The sequence below is a fragment of the Pan paniscus genome, chromosome 1 (genome assembly GCF_029289425.2).
Source record: "Pan paniscus chromosome 1, NHGRI_mPanPan1-v2.0_pri, whole genome shotgun sequence".
NCBI classification, from domain to species: Eukaryota; Metazoa; Chordata; class Mammalia; order Primates; family Hominidae; genus Pan; species Pan paniscus.
The window spans coordinates 113294188-113309456 of NC_073249.2; the positions used below are offsets into that span (position 1 = coordinate 113294188).

A 15269-nucleotide genomic window follows, 5' to 3' on the forward strand; every position below is an offset into this window, starting at 1 on the left:
GCATTTTATACAGATAGGGCATAAGACACACAGCCACTTTTTTTTTTCCTGCTCCTAAGAAAGGACAGGAAGCAACCTTTAAGAAGACACAATTTGACAGTAACACAACAAAAACATTAAAGGGTAATAGTTAAACTCCTGTCGAAACCTTCATGCTGTGTCACATAGCAAAGAGAGAAACCAAAGCTGCTGCAATTACTTAGAGGAGGAGAAATGACACAAGTACCCTGTGCAAAAGGAAGCAGAGGATACTGTCAATCAAATGTTCAGGTTGAGTCTATTGTTACCTCTGAAAATTGAGTTAGAAAAGCTTTATAAGACTTCGGAGTCGGAGTCGGAATATGTACTCATTTGCAAACAAAAGTAAATACTGGAAGAGAAGCCACGCCCCTCAGTGGATCTTGACTCTCAGTCCCAAACCAAACCCACATGTAAACTGCTATGGTTGGCAGGGCGTGGTGGCTCACGCGTGTAATCCCAGCACTTTGGGAGGCTGAGGCAGGCAGATCACAAGTTCAGGAGTTTGAGACCAGCCCAGCCAATATAGTGAAACCCCATCTCTACTAAAAATGCAAAAAATTAGCCAGGCATGGTGGCAGGCACCTGTAATCCCAGCTACGGAGGCTGAGGCAGAAGAATCGCTTGAACCTGGGAGGCAGAGGTTGTAGTGAGCCGAGATTGTGTCATTGCACACCAGCCCAGGCAACAGTGTGAGACTCTGTCTCAAAACAAACAAACAAACAAACAAAACTGCTATGGTCGTGGGCAAGATAATCCAGTAGACTCCCTCAAGTTTAGATTCATACAGGCAATAAGACATTAGGGGAAGGGAACTGGCATGTTCTGAGGCTAGAATGATGTGCATATAAAATGGCCAGTGGACCACAGGGTAATTTGGAGACATGGGGAGAGGTTGACAGTAACGTGAATTGAGGAATTCACAATGACAGAGGAAGGCAGACAGGTTACACTGCCTCAAAGCCAAAGATCTTCATTCCATCTGACCCCACCACCCATGCTCATGCGTGCAGTGCAGTACTCCTCTGCAGTCCAAAGAACTATAGGAAACCTGTCATGCATGGTAAATACCTTCCTGCATTTGATATGGAGCCTGGGATGTTCCTGAGACCCCTCCCCAAGGGGTGATTTGAAAATACACACTCAGAAAGTAAAGAATAGAAACCAGAGTTTAAAGGCCAAAGACATAGAGGGAAGGGTTTAAGTGTGAAATGACTCTCTAGTCCACAGCTTACTTCCAAGGGGAGTGGTCCTCAGCAGTAATCTCTGCATAAAGTTGCAATGCTTTGTGCCCTGATCTCTGAGTGAATGTAGTCCTCATACTCTGCCCGTAATTAGTTTAATGAGAATCAGGGCTCCAGCCAAGGGTAAACACCATGGGCCAAGCATGAGAAATGCTGGCTGTCTCTGAGGAGGCTCAGTACAAAACCCTGTTGCTGCAACAGTCAGTTTTCCAATCCCAGTGACAGAAACCCAGCTCAAAGGAGTATAAGCAACATAGGAAATGTATTAGCTCCTGAGAACAGATGGATCCAGAGGCTCAAAGATTGTCTTTAAGGTTGCCTTTAGCTTTCCATCTCTCTGCGATTTCTCTTTGTACATTGGCTTCAGTTTCTCCAGATGATGAAAGTGTCCTCTGTGCCCCTGTACCACTGGAGAAGATGGCTGCAAGCAGTTCCAAGCCATCCTTAGAGCATGTTATCCAAGAGGAGGGCAGAACTGCTCTCCTGTGGCTGCCACATCAATGCCTGAAGCAGGCTGTGTTTGGCTGTGCTTGAGTCATATGCCCAGCTCTGTGCCAATCCCTGTGCCAAGGGCTAGAGAGCTACTCCTATTGGCTAGACTAAGGACAGGGCACCTTCCCTGCATTGGGGGAGGTGAGGTCAGCCCCACCTGAACCACATAGAATGGGTTCCAGGAAGGAAAGTGTGGTTTTATTTCCAAGAGAAGTGGGAGGTAAGCTGGGCAGGCAAAAACAACAAATGTCCTTTGCTTCTGGCAGATAGCAGAGCTCCGTTTTGGAGAAGGGTAAACTGACACAGCTAGATCCTCTGCTAGGATAAATTCTAGACATTCAGAAAGAGGGTAAATCTATTGGCCTTAAGTTGAAATCCAGATTCCATGAAAAGCACTGAACCCTCTCCTCACCCCCACCACCTTGGAAGCACTGGGACACAGCAATGTTGAGAGGATGGGATTCTGTGCCACTGAGAGATGGCTCGCAGGTAACGTGGGCATGTCTCTTCCTTACATCCGTAAAGAGGCAAAATAAAAAATAACATAGCAGCACCAAATAACCTATCTTCCTGACCAGGGCCCTCCTCCATTCTGCTGGCACAAGTGAATTCCCAGCTCCTGAACCCACGGACTCTCTCTCCTCCTTATTGGTTGAGCAATGTCTGTATTTACTAAACAGGCCCAGTGAAGCAGTACATTCCTTCCAGACCCAGCACAGCCTCAGGCACAAAAGAGGTCCTTGATAAATGTTTGTTGAGGTCTTTTCCCAGCAGATGAAAGTAAATACTTTGGGAAGAATTTGGAAGAAAAGTGACCTGGCCTCCCTGTTGGTAGTTTTTCCTTTAGCTGGTGAAAGCTCCTTAAAGGGCCTGGATGGGCTGTTCCAGAAGACACTTACAAATGTAAACAGAGACAAATGCCCACAACCCATGCATACCTGTTTCTCCCTGTTAATACTTAACAGTTAGTAGCTGTTAAGTATTTGATTACTCCTTTCCTACAAAAAAGCATTTCAAACCCAAAGGGAATATGGCTCATTTATTTGCTGAGTGGGACTGGAGGCCCATAGCCGCAGAAGATCCTGGCCCCACAGCAGCAGAGAGCAAGCTCAGAGTGCTGTCAGGTCTCTCCTGCTGCCTCTCGCCATGATGATGTAGTGGAAAAATGGTCAACAAAGCTATTTCCTACTGTGTGCTAAATGCCCATCATGGGAAGTCCCAGGTAAGTCCAGAAAAATATTTATATTGTGTTGTTATGGCTGAATTGTGTCTCCAAATTCATATATTGAAGTCCTAAACCTCAGTACCTCAGAATGTGACTGAACAGGCATACCTTGGGAATATTGTTGGTTGAGTTTCAGCCACTGAAATGAAACAAATATCACAATAAAGCCAGTCACACACATTTTTTTTTTTTGGTTTTGCAGTGCATATAAAGGTTATGTTTATACTATGCTGTAGTTTACTATGTGTGCAACAGCATTATGTCTAGAAAAAAATGAACATACCTTAATTAAAAGATGCTTTATTACTAAAAAGTGCTAATGATCATCTGAGCTGTCAGGGAGTTGTAATTTTTTTGCTTGTGGAGGATCTTGCCATAATATTGATGACTGCTGACTGATCACAGTCGTAGTTGCTGAAAGCTGGGGTGGCTGTAGCAATTTCTTAAAATAAGACATGAAGTTTGTCTCATTGATTGACTCTTCCTTTCACGAAAGTTTTCTCTGTAGCATGAGATACTGTTTGATACCATTTTATTTTATTTTATTTTATTTTATTTTATTTTTTGGAGATGGAGGCTCACTCTGTCACCCAGGTTGGAGTGCAATGGCACGATCTCAGCTCACTGCAACCTCCACTTCCCAGGTTCAGGTGATTCTCCTTCCTCAGCCGCCGGAGTAGCTGGGACTACAGGCACATGCCAGCACACCCGGCTAGTTTTTGTATTTTTAGTAGAGACAGGGTTTTGCTATGTTGGCCAGGCTGGTCTTGATCTCCTGACCTTGTGATCTGCCCAGCTCGGCCTCCCAAAGTGCTTGGATTACAGGCATGAGCCACCATGCCCAGCTTTGATACCATTTTAACCAGAGTGTCTTTCAAAATTGGTCTCAATTGAAAGAAATTGAAGAAGACACCAAAAAATGGAAAAATATTCCATGTTCATGGATTGGAAGACTAAATCTTGTTAAAATGTCCATACTACCCCGAAAAATCTACAGATTCAATGCAATTCCTACCAAAATACCAATGGCATTCTTTACAGAAATAGAAGAAACAATCCTAAATATATTGAACCACAAAATACCCAGAATAGCCAAAGCTATCCTAAGCAAAAAGAATAAAACTGAAGGAATCACATTACCTGACTTCAAATTATACTACAGAGCTATAGTAACCAAAACAGCAAGGTACTGGCATAAAAACAGACACATAGACCAATGGAACAGAATAGAGAACCCAGAAACAAATCCACACACCTACAGTGAACTCATTTTTGACAAGATGCCAAGAACATATACTGGGGAAAAGACAGGCTTTTCCATAAATGATACTGCGAAAACTAGATATCCATATGCAGAGGAATGAAACTAGACCCCTATCTCTCACCATATCCACAAATCAAATCAAAATGGATTAAAGATTTAAATTTAAGACCTCAAACTATGAAACTACTATAGGAAAACATTGGGGAAAATCTCCAGGGCATTGGTCTGTGGAAAAATTCCTTGAGCAATATCCCACAAACACAGGCAACCAAAGCAAAAATGGACAAGTAGGATCACATCAAGTTAAAAAGCTTCTGCAGAGAAAAAACAGTCAGCAAAGTGAAGAGACAACCCACAGAATGGGAGAAAATATTTGCAAACTACCCATCCCACAAGGGATTAATAACCAGAATACATAAGGAGCTCAAACAACTCTATAGGGAAAAAAAAATTTAATAATCCAATAAAAAATGAGCAAAAGATCTCAATAGACATTTCTCAAAAGAAGACATACAAATGACAAACAAGTATATGAAAAGGTGCTCAGCATCACTGAGTATCAGAGAAATGCAAATCAAAACTACAATGAGATATACTCTCACCCCAGTTAAAATGGTTTCTATCCAAAAGAAGGCAATAACAAATGCTGGCAAGGACATGGAGAAAAGGGAACCCCATATGCTGTTGGTGGGAATGTAAGTTAGTACAACCACCATGGAGAACAGTTTGGAGGTTCCTGAAAAAACTAAAAATTTAGCTGCCGTATGATCCAACAATCCTACTGAAAGTAAACCCAAAAGAAAGGAAATCAGTTCATCGAAGAGATATCTGCACTCCTATGTTTGTTGCAGCACTGTTTATAATAGCTAAGATTTAGAAGCAACCTAAGTGTCCATCAACAGATGAATGAATAAAGAAAATGTGGGGCTAGGCACAGTGGCTCACGCCTGTAATCCCAGCACTTTGGGAGGCCAAGGCAGGTGGATCACGAGGTCAGGAGTTCAAGAACAGCCTGGGCAAGATAGTGAAACCCCGTCAGTACTAAAAATACAAAAAAATTAGCCAGGCATGGTGACAGATGCCTGTAATTCCAGCTACTTGGAAGGCTGAGGCAGAGAATTACTTGAACCCAGGAGGCGGAGGTTTCAGTGAGCTGAGATCGCGCCACTGCACCCCAGGCTGGGCGACAGAGAAAGACTCTGTCTCAAAAAAATAAATAAATAAATAATAAATGTCTTACATACACATATAGAGTACTATTCAGCCATAAAAGAAAAGAGTGAGATCCAGTCGTTTGCAATAATATGGATAGAACTGGAGATTATTATGTTAAGTGAAATCAGCCAGGCACAGAAAGACAAACATTGTATGTTCTCACTTATTTGTGGGGTCTAAAAATCAAAACAATTGAACTCATGGACACAGAGTAGAAGGATGCTTACTAGCTGGGAAGGGTATTAGGAAACATGGGGGGAGGTGTGGATGGTTGATAAGCATTTAATGTAAAAAAATAGAATGAGTAAGACCTACTATTTTATAGCACCATAGGATGAGTATAGTCAATAATAACTTAATTGTACATTTTTATTTTTAATTTTTATTTTTTTGAGACAGAGTTTCACTCTTGTTGCCCAGGCTGGAGTGCAATGGTGCAATCTTGGCTCACTGCAACCTCCGCCTCCCAGGTTCAAGTGATTCTCCTGCCTCAGCCTCCCAAGTAGCTGGGATTACAGGCATGCACCACCATGCCCAGCTAATTTTGTATTTTTAGTAAAGACGGGGTTCTCCACGTTGGTCAGGCTGGTCTTGAACCCCTGACCTCAGGTGATCCGCCCGCCTCAGCCTCCCAAAGTGCTGGGATTACAAGCGTGAACCACTGTGCCTGGCCGAATAGTACATTTTTAAATAATGTAAAGAGTGTAATTGGATTGTTTTTTATAACTCAAAGGATAAATTCTTGAGGGGATGTGTTAGGAATAAGGCTCAAAATCCTAAGGAAATTGAACACTCAAACAAAGGATTCTTGGCAAAGCAATTTTACTTCTGTGCAGAGGGATGCCTCCTTGGCCAGTCGCCATGAGAGCACACCTGAACAAAGGGGCATGAGAGCCTTTATTCCTGACGCAAGTCCTGCCCCTGTACCCTTTCCTCATTGGCTGGGGTCAGGTGGTACAATCTAAACTAATCCGGTTGGCTAAACATATGATTTTTTTAGATAGGGTGGGCACATAAAATAAAGTGGAGAGGAAGGGGAAAGGGTGTCTGTAATGAGCTAGAAAGTTAGTCCTCTTTCCAAATAAGGAAAGGAATGTGAGCTGGTACTCATAATGCTTGGTACTGTGGCGTACCTGCACACCTAACAAAGGCAAAATGGAAAAAAAGGAGAAAAAAGGAGAAAAAAAGGGGGTGGGTAACTATGAATTAAAGAATAAAAGATTGATCAGATTATTTGAAGAGAAACCTCATCATATCCCACAGATGGAAAAAAAAATTGGACACAATCCTCTCAAACCCTGTCACTGCTTTAGGCTTCTGTAATATTCTAAAACCTTTGTGGTCATTTTAACAATGGTCACAGCATCTTCACCAGGAGTGGATTTCATCTAAAAAAAAAAAAACAAAGAACAAAACAAACAAACAAAAAAACACTTTCTTGGCTCATCCTTGATAAGCAATTCCTTATCCATTCAAGTTTTATCATAAAATTGCAGCATTTCAAAATGTCAACCTGGAGGAAAAAACTGAGGCAAAATTAGTGTAAGTAGAGAGTTTATTTGGGTCAAGTTTGAGGATTGCAACATAGGAGCATAGAATCAAATTGCCCTGAACATATGCTCTAATTAGCAGCAGGTATAAGTGGGTTTTTACAGGAAAAAAGAAGAGCAAGTTCTGAAGGTGTTTACCAAGAATTTACATTAAAATAACATAAGCTATTCATTGGCTATACATTGTCCTTTGTATCACAGATTCCAGGAACAAGAAGATCATGGGTGAGGCAGCTGCTCAGAAACAAATGTCTTTCAACAATTACCCCCAGGCATAGGTAGGTGTAAGTTTTTCTGGTCTGAGCTGTTTTTCTTTTCTCAAGTTACATCTTCAGGTTCCACTTCTAATTCTAGTTTTCTTGCTATTTCTACCATATCTGCAATTACTTCCTCCACTGAAGTCTTAAGCTCCTCGTCAACCATGAGGGTTGGAATCAACTTCTTCCAAACTCCTGCTAATGTTGATATTTTGACCTCCTCCCATGAATCACAGATGTTCTTAGTGACATCTAGAATGGTGAATCCTTTTCAGAAGATTTTCAATTTTACTTTGCCCAGGTCCATCAGAGGAATCACTATCTGTGGCAGCTATAGCCTTACAAAATGTATTTCTTAAATTACCAGACTTGAAAGTCAAAATTACTCCTTGATCAATGGGCTGCAGAATGGATGTTGTGTTAGCAGACATAAACACATTAATCTCCTTGCACATCTCTATCAGAGATCTTGGGTGACAAAATACATTGTCAATGAACAGTAATATTTGGAAAGAAATCTTTTTTTCTGAGCAGCAGGTCGCAACAGTGGGCTTAAAATACAATTGACCCTTGAACAACACAGGTTTGAACTATGCAGATCCACTTATCCATGGATTTCTGCTCAAGGAGAGGGAGAGATTGGGGGACCACCAATCAGTGGAGCAATCAGAACACACAAATTCATCAATTAAGTTTGCTGTTTTATATAGGTACAGTCCATGGCACCCCAAAACAATCATAATAGTAACATCAAGTATCACTTATCACAGATTATCATAACAGAAAAAATAATGAACAAGTCTGAAATATTATGAGAATTACCAAAATGTGACACAAAGCCATGAAGTGAGCACATGTATTTGGAAAAATGATGCCAATAGACTTGCTCAATGCTGGGTTGCCACAAACCCTCAATTTGTGAAAAAAGCAGTTTCTGTGAAGCATAATAAAGCCAAGTACAATAAAACAGATAAAATACGTCTGTATTTGGAGATAGGGTCTTCTAAGAGGTAATGAAGTTAAAATGAGGTCATTTGGGTGGGCCCTAATTCCATATGACTGGTGTCCTTATAGGAAGAGGAGACTAGGACACGGACACATATTGAGAAAGATCATGGGAAGACACAGAGAGAAGGCAGCCGTCTGTAAGCCAAGGAGAGAGGCCTCACAAGAAACCAACCCTGCTGACACCTTAATCTCAGGCTTCCGGACTCACGAATTGTGAAAAAAAAAATTTCTGTTGTTTAAACCACACAGTCTGTGGAATTTTATTATGGCAACCCTAAAAGCTAATACATGTGCTTTACAATTTACAAAGCTTTTTCTCATAAACTCATTTAAATGTCAAAACAATCCAGTTGCACAGAGTATTATCCCCATTTTACTGAGGAAACAGACTCAGAAACTAATAGCCTTAACGTCCCAGTGTTCATGCGTGGCAGATTTTGGCTTGGATCCAGACTTTCTGACTCCAGATCCCAGGTTCTTTGAAATGAACTCTGTTTCCTTTTTGCAAAGTGCTCAGCACCATCGTTTTCATGTTTTTCTGTCCATCAGCCATTTACAGGCAGGCTACAATCTGTTCCCTTAGTCTGGAGAGTGGCTAAGTGATGTGCTTAGGCTTACACAATGAGTTGGTGGCAGGAATGGTATTAAAGTGGCTCCTGAAATTCTGGGTCATTTTAAAGTGATGATTTCTTAATTTTCCTGTTCACTCAGCCAAATTCAAAGAGTCAAGGATTTTTGAGTAGTTTTGTTCCTGGTGCAGAACAGCCCCACCTCTAATGTCTACTTCAGGTGAGCCTGCCACAGGTGATCCAGGAATTCAAACGCTGAGCACCTGAAGAATCTAAGTTATTTACAGGCCTCACTGCAGGGTTTGGCCCTTAAGGAGCTGTTTTGGGCCCTTAAGGAGCTGCTTTTGGCCCTTAAGGAGCTGCTTTTAACTGTCACCACCTACTGGGAGGATAATTGACCAGGGAACTGAGTTCATCTGTGGTTTGCTTTCAACTTAAAATAGTCATATCTTTTCCTGAGAATATTGATTGAAAAGTTGATATCAAAATAAGCAAAGGAGCTACACTAGCAAATTTCAGTGAATGAGGCTTTTTCCTCTTTGGGGGAAGGTGAAAGTGCATGATAGGTTAGTGAGCAAGATTTTAAAATGATTTTCTTACTTAGTGCACAAACAGCAGGAAAAATACCAGAATACATGAAAGGGGAAATTGTACCCACCATCCTCCCACCCCATTTTTTCTCTTTTTTGGTGTGTTTTTATTTATCCAGATGTACATATAGTTTTTACCACTGCACTCATGGCAGAGATGAGATTTTATATTTTCACTGAACATCATAATATAACCATATTTCCTAGTCACCACATAATCTTCATGATTTATATAGATATATATCTCCTCATGATTATATATATCCTTATGATTTTATATATATATATATATATATATATATATATTTTGAGACATGTGTGCCTTTATTAGCTGAGCCACTGCTTGAGGGGGACGAAGCAGGAGGAGTGGGTGGCCCTGAAGCCGGCTGTGCTTCACGGGCTTGTAGGTGATGGAGAACTCGCCCAGGTAGTGGCTGATCATCTCCGGCTTGACCTCCACCTGGTTGAAGGTCTTGCCGTTGTAGACGCCCACCATGCTGCCCACCATCTCGGGCAGGATGATCATGTCCCGCAGGTGAGTCTTCACCACTTCCGGCTTCTCCATGGGCGGCACCGCCTTCTTGGCCTTGCGCAGGCGCTTCAGCAGAGAGCGCTGCTTCCGCCGCAGGCCCCAGTTCAGCCGCCACCGCTGGCGCGCGCTGTACGGCTATATCAGCTGCTCGTAGGACATGTCCAGCAGCTGCTCGAGGTCCACGCCGCAGTAGGTGAACTTGCGGAAGGTCCGCTTCTTTTTCTGCTCTACCTCTGCCATCTTGCCAGATCCTCAGAAAAATGATTGATATTTTTTAATGGCCACATAATATTACTTGAAATGATGCAACCATCGTTTGTGCAACCAATCCCTTTTCCTTAGTCATTCGGGTTGTTTCCAATTTTTCGCTTCAGGTGATACATCCTCTTCGCAGACAGCAGAAAAACAGCAGATTTGTGATTTAATTGGGAGTCTTCTGGGATCGAACAGTGGCTTCGTTTACAGGTGGGTTGCCGAGCGGCCATGGTAACTAATGGAGCAGTCACTATGGCAGTCAGTAGGGCTGAGTGGGAAGGGTGCCCTGGGAGCCTGGAAGCGTGGGAATCAGCAGGGCCGCAGTCGTCCATTTCCCACCCAGTCTTTCCTGTCTCTCGGGGACCGCTGGCAGTTGCTCAGCTGATGCTGAATTGAGAAGCAGCCTGTGAACATGAAGGGTATATGGCAGAGGATCCCAATTTGGCTTCTGCAAGAAGTAGAACCAACAATGAGCTACCTGGGGAGGCCCTGTGCCTCCGACTCTTGCTACTCCTTGGAGCCTCGGGTCTCCGAGAATAAACACCCAGTATACTCTAGGGACCTAACCGCTAATCCCAGGAGCCCGAGCTAAAGAGAAATAGTGTGTTTTGCTTGTTTCATCAAGCTGAAGTCTGACTCACCTGATCCTGGCTTATTTTCTGCTTCTCTGCAACTTCTGCCTGAGGGGACAGGCAGTCCCAGCATATACACAGCCTGAGCACAGCCCTCCAGGTCCTGCTGGGGCCAGAAATTCCTTCTTGCTTTAGCACTTCTCATCCTGGTGCTTATTGCCTGAGCCCTTTGGGAAAGACACCCTGTAGATGAGAATTGCTGACAGTTTGGGGGAGTGAAAATGTGCAGGAAGGCAGAGGATGTTCCCGTTGCGTTTAAGATCAGCTGTATTTGGAGAGAATTCAAAATGCAAGCGTACTTATACAGTCATTGGAGGTCAAGTTAATTTATTGCCTCCTGGTTACAGCATCAGTCCCGCCCCTTAGAACGAGCTGAATTTTGGAGTCTGGTGGCCAGGCAGAATCCTATGGAACCTTCTCCAGCATCTTCTTCATGGTCGATCTCAAGGTCACTCAGGGCTTGTCTTGACTAGTAATAATAGAAGAAGCCAGCACTTTTAGAGTCTCTCTTGCTTAGTACCCTATGAAATGCTTTCCATACAATATCTCAATCCTCACAAGAACCCTATAAAGAAAGGATTATTGCTGCCTCCATTCTATAAATGAAAAAACTAAGATTCAGAAAGGTCAAGTAACAAACCCCAAGTCACAGAGCTGGTAAGTGGCACGAAAAAAAACTCAGATTCGGGCAGGCTTGCATGTACACTCTCCCTGTGAGGGATACTGCCTCCTGCTAGCCTAGCCACAACCAAAGGAAAGTAATAATAGCTCAACCCTTCATCAGTGCCAGGCACTTTGCTAAGGTGTTTGCTTGCGTTCTTCTAACTCTTGAATGAGGAAACTGAGAATCAGAGAGATTAATTCATTTCCCCAAAGTCACACAGCTAGTATTACAGAAACTATTTTCCTCTAAAATCTAATTTCTCCTTATTGTACAGTAGTAGACCCTCATTTTTAGCTGAGCATGTGGCCTTCTAGAGTTATGACTACATTCTCCAGACTCTGTTGAAGCTAGGTGTCCGTGTGACTAAATTGTGGGCAATAGGATATAAGCAAAAGCGGTATGTGCAACTTCCTGGAACTCTCAGCCTTCTCTCTGCTGCTGAAATGCAGACGTGACAGCTTGAGCCAGAGAGTGCCAGCCAGTGCCATGATGTGACCAAGGCCATCAACAGCAGAGCCGCAAGGGAGCAGGAGCCTTGGTCCCTGAGGACATGCTGGCGCTAACTTGGGAATCCTGAGGTGGCCACCTCCAAAATTTTACATGAAAGAGAAAAGTAAACATCTAACTTGCTTAAGCTGCTGTTGTTTTGGGGTTTGTCATTTACAGCCAAACCTAATCCTCATTAAAATAGTGGTGGAACTGGAATTTGAACCAGTTTACTCCCAAGACCAAACTTAACCTCTTTGACATATTATTTCTACTGTAAATCTCTACGCCCACGCCAGTTCATCTTTAAAAAAAAAAAAATTATTTTCTCACATTTCTGGAGGTTAGATCCAATATCAGTGCGCCACCAGGGTTGGTTTCTGATGAGGTCTCTCTTTCCTCATGGTGGGTGGCTGCCTTCTGGCTGCGTCTTCATATGGCCTCTTGGCTATGCTTGTGTGGAGAGGTTCCCTGGTGTCTCGTCCTCTTCTCATGAGGACAACAGTCCTGTGGGATAAGGCCTTGCCCTTATGACCTCAGTTAACCCTATTACTTTCTTATAGACCTTATGTTTACCGATTTATTATAAAGGATACAGATGAAGAGACACATAGAGCATGGTTTGGGGGTAGGAGTGTGGAGCTTCTGTGTCCTCTCTGGATGCACCACCCTCCATGTGTTCAGCTATCTGGAAGCTCCTGGTTCATCTTATTACCAGTGTCTTCCATTCCCTTCCTTTGAGGAGTCAGTCAATATGTACCAAGTGCTAGGCTCTGTGCTAGGGAATAAACCAAAAATATAAATATGAATGAGCCTTGGTTAGTGCCCTCGAGGAGCTGGCAGTCCATCTTGGAAGACAGATGGCTAAGCTAATAAAGACAATGCAGTGAGTCGTGTAATAAAGACATGGGCCCAATGTTGTGGGAGCCCAGAGGAGTGGCTCACTGCCCCGGGGTCTGGGAAGGTTTTGCCGAGAGTGCAGCAGACAAGGTGGACATGCTAAGTGGCTGCTAGAGTATGAAATGTATTTGCTTCTCAGTCACCAGAACATTTAAACCACGGTCCTCCAAAGACTCTTGCTTGTCTAGAACATAGCCTACTCTCCTTACCCTAGAATTTTAGACTCTAATTCTTCAGCACCGGAGACCCCTAGAGTCAGCCCCTTAGGAATCCAGACTTTTTCTTCTTGCTGGACCCAAGGCCATGAAGAAAAATGTGTGTTGGACCCCGAAGTTCAGCTAACTCATGACAAGGAAGAAAATGGAAGCAGAAAGCCGGAAGGCCACTATCAGCAGGGCTAGACAAATAAAGATTCCTCAGCATAGCTGTGAAAGCCAGAATGAGTTGTAATTACTCTGTGCTTGGAAATGGTGTTTCCAGTGTGACCTTTCTACCTGCTCTTCTAACGGTGGAGCTGCTGTCACTGTTTATAAAGCCCAGACCTGGCTTTCCCTGATTGGAGCCAATTAGAATAACCCCAAGAGGGCAGCCAGGGCCACTTCACTGCTAATGAGGGCAGCTGACGTGTTGGCGTCGGCTTATTTGCCCGGTGAAGAGGAGATGGGAAAGCTTATCCCGCCAAGCGGTCCCTTTCTTTCCCCTCCCAGTGCCTCCAATAAGTCTATTAACTATTCTGAGCACCGGCTTTCACAAAAGGGATGAGATCTACTGGGGGAAGAGACTTTCCTGGGTAATGAGGCCAAGCAACACTTTTCCTTACTCAGCATATATTTATGAAGCAACTACTATGTGCCAGGCGTGGTGCCAGGGGTCGCACATGATGTTATGCCTAGACCGTTTGTTCCTTAAAGAAGACCACCAGAGTCCAGAGTCAAAGCCAAGCGGCAAGGATCTTTACTACAAGTTCGAACTTGGTCCCTCCATTCCACCGCATACAAGAGGGCCCTGAACAATGCAAGTGTTTGCTTTTTATAGCCTGAAAGTTACAGGGGAACAAAGCAATTCTTTTGGTTCCTGCTCTTTCAGTAAAACTTTGAACGGCTGTCCCCTTATCGGAGACTTTCCTGGTGGTGTTTGTACTGGGCTCAGGATGTTTGAGAGATATATGGCGATATGTGGTGGGATGGGAGGATGGGATGTGTTTGTACTGGGCTTGTTTGTTTTGAGCCTGGGGCTGAGGAATGTGCCCGGCTCTTTTCATTCCTCCCCTTTCTTTTCAGGTATTTTTAGAGCCAATCTTGGGTCTTATAAGTCTGATTCTGTTTCAGCGTTTATAGGTTGGTATTGGGCTTTGAGGACCATGAGTTGTACAGTGTCAAACTTTTCTCTAACGAACCGCAAAATTCTGTTAACAACACAAGGTCCTATGGTAAGCAGAAATAGTAGACTCAGCAGGGGTCCAAGGAAGGGGGCTAACAGAGAAAACATAGATGAGTTCTACCATTGGTCTGCAGCTGAAGCAAACTGCCGTGTTCTTACTTCTGTGCTTAACTTGCGTAACTGTTGGACCTGGTCTTCTACAAGCCTTGATTCATTTATGTAGAAACAAGTCTTCTTTTAGAAACATACACGTACCTTCTTTTTTAGCAGTGAGTAGGTCTAAGGCCTTCTGGTTCTGCAAGGTTACCTGTGCTAGGGATGTGAGCTGCCGCTGGAGGGAGGCAAGGGACTTAGCTGACTCCTCCATAGCAACGGCAAATTGTTGGTACAGCTTGTTACTTTCTATGAGGGTGTGACCTAGGGCTCTCCCAGCCAGTCCGGCCACCATGAAGGATGCGGTGAGGGAGATTCCTGCAATGAGGGGGAGAAATATGGCTCGTGCAGGTCTCGGTCTAGGGTCTGGGTGAATAACAGTTACCGGTATACCTTAGGAACTTGCCGGCAGTAAGTAGAGTTAACCGGGGAACTAATGTGATAGGAAGACACAGTAGGTTGGTAACAGAGGGGCTTGATAGGTTTTTAGATAATGTTCTATTACACCAGAAGAATATGCCTGACGGAGCCTTTAAGGCGATATTAGGGGGCGTTGCAGTGATGCTGCAGAGGCTGGAATTAGTTCCTGAGAAACAGTAGGGAAACTTTTCTTGACTGGGGTTTAGGTATAGTGGCACGTTAGGGATAGGGCATATGAGAGGTTTCGGTGGTTGTTAGCTTGGGCAGAGGTGGAGGATCCTCATGGCAGGGGGACAGCGGTTAGCGGTGGACGCCTTAGAGTGGCACACAGAAAGCAGCCAGACAGGCTGTGAAGTCCTGTAAGGTTGGCGAGTTCTAATCTTTCTTGCAATAATTTTAACTAGGAAAAAGGATG

The 15269-nt window shown here is 43.6% G+C and overlaps 1 pseudogene; it reads right to left on the bottom strand.

The window, feature by feature from the left end:
• Window positions 1-9759: 9759 nt before the first annotated feature.
• LOC129397600 (small ribosomal subunit protein uS19-like) lies at window positions 9760-10229 on the bottom strand (annotated as a pseudogene).
• Between the last annotated feature and the right edge of the window lie 5040 nt (window positions 10230-15269).